This window comes from Rhincodon typus, chromosome 14, assembly GCF_021869965.1.
Source record: "Rhincodon typus isolate 14 chromosome 14, sRhiTyp1.1, whole genome shotgun sequence".
Classification (NCBI taxonomy): Eukaryota; Metazoa; Chordata; class Chondrichthyes; order Orectolobiformes; family Rhincodontidae; genus Rhincodon; species Rhincodon typus.
In genome coordinates this window covers 40,992,273-40,994,136 of record NC_063345.1, presented here as the reverse complement: position 1 = coordinate 40,994,136, position 1,864 = coordinate 40,992,273, and the positions used below count along the sequence as shown (strand labels likewise).

Here is a 1,864-nt window from a genome sequence, read left to right as displayed (position 1 = left end):
GGAGGAGGAAAGAGAGAGGGAATATTGGATCCACATACAGTAAGAAATTTGCAACAAGTGCATCATTGCTAATGCAACGAAACCGAGAGAAAGGAGCAGTAGAATTCACTAACCTGCTGAACCTCCAACCTTTTGAGAGCGAGACTGATTGAAATCACCAGACTGGATGGGAGACTGTAATGCAGAGAGTTGAGAACGGAGCCTTCCTGTAAGTATAGGACAGCACTATTGCCCGTGCTCTGTTCAAGGTGTAGGTTGGTGGGTAATAGACAGTAAATAACTCCTTTCCCCACATACACCACCCGCTCTTGCTCTCCTAGTCCCACTCACCTTTTTTTTTGAAAAGTGCGGCATAGCCTCTAGTTTTCCACTATTGGCTGCAGGCTGCCCAGCGCTGGCCAATCAGAACGCCGCCAGGATGCGTTGCTAATCCGCAGTTGCCAAGGGAGGAGCCTTTTTCAAAATGGAACGCGTCTGACCAATGGGGAGAGAGGGGCGGGGCTCTGAGCCGCGCCTCCTGTGAGGTTTTCGCAAAGGAAACTTGTCCCTTTAAAGGGAGAGCCAGCCATGCTAGAGAAAAAGGACTGGAATTTCTCAGCTGTGGTAGCATTTGTGAACGAGAGAAAGGAAAACAAACAAATCCAACAAATCAGGGACAGAGTTCATGTTTCGAGTCCTGTATGATTCTTCATCAGAACATTAACTCTGTTGCTGTCTCCTGCTGAGACTCTCCAAAATTTACTGTTTTCCTCGCATCTACAGTATTCCCCATTTATTTGAGTGAAAACATGGGGGAGAGTGTGGATTGTGTTAAATAAACAAATGGGAGGGCGGCAGTTCCAAATGATATTTCTTAAGGACATATTATTTAACTATATTTGCATTTTAATGTATCATAGTAAAATATATTGTGAATGCATTAGCAATCACTGTTAATGCCATTATAACTTTTTTAAAATTCCTGATTGATTCCAGTCGAGTTATAGTTTACTTTGTATTTGTCCAAAAGTCTCTGCTGGCTCAATGGAAAACGCAGCGTGGAGTCTAGTTTATAATTAAATAGGTCTCCATATGCAATAAATATAATTCCTTCCTTCAAAAACGTTTCCTTGATGTGAATTAAAGATTGAGAAAATGGTGCATTAACGATTTTTTTTAAAATCTTGAGGTTGCTTGATTTCAAGTACTTTGTTTGGTATTTTGTACCGTTAATGATCCCATACTGACAGTTGATACTTGCTGGGATTTAATGGAGCTTGGATATTCAGTTGACAGAATTGATAGCTCTTATTTTCCGGCTGTATGACAAAATTAAGCACTTTCATTGAAGCATGTTATATTGTTCTCAGGTCTGCTTTAATATTAGTGCACTATGCAACTGTGCTCTTCCCAATTAAGCTGGAAGTTGTCCTTTGACAATGTGTGAGGAGAAATCTTCAATCTGACTGTACAACTGAACATTCACATTGTCATGCGATAGTAGGAACTGCAGATGCTGGAGAATCCGAGACATCAAGGTACAGAGCTGAATGAAAACAGCAGGCCAAGCAGCATCATAGGAGCAACCCCTTTTGCTTGTGTACATTCTTAGTACAATTTTTGAGGGTTGCAGTGCAAAGTGACTCAGCTACTTCTGATATGCACTTCCAGGTATCAATGAAACTGCAGTTCCAGTGTCTAGCTCCATTCTTACCAGTTTGCCATTCAGTAAGAAGTGACTCAGCATTGGTTGGTGTCGCCAGCAATGGTCATATGTTTAATAACAGTTCCTCTACAGACTGAAAGTCTGGGCTTTTCTTGTGCCCTTCTCATGTAGGTTTTCTTACTACTCTTCAGTTTTTGCACTTTTGCCGTATGTTGATCA

General features: G+C 41.5%; 1 protein-coding gene across 2 annotated transcripts in view; it reads right to left on the bottom strand.

Moving 5' to 3' along the window:
- ccnb3 (cyclin B3) overlaps window positions 1-325 on the bottom strand; it is a 24,543-nt gene extending 24,218 nt beyond the window's left edge. For both annotated transcript variants that reach the window (XM_048605183.1, XM_048605184.1), the window contains exon 1: window positions 114-325. The gene's annotated coding sequence lies outside the window, so the exon portion shown is untranslated. The remainder of the gene's footprint in view (window positions 1-113) is intronic.
- Window positions 326-1,864: the final 1,539 nt, after the last annotated feature.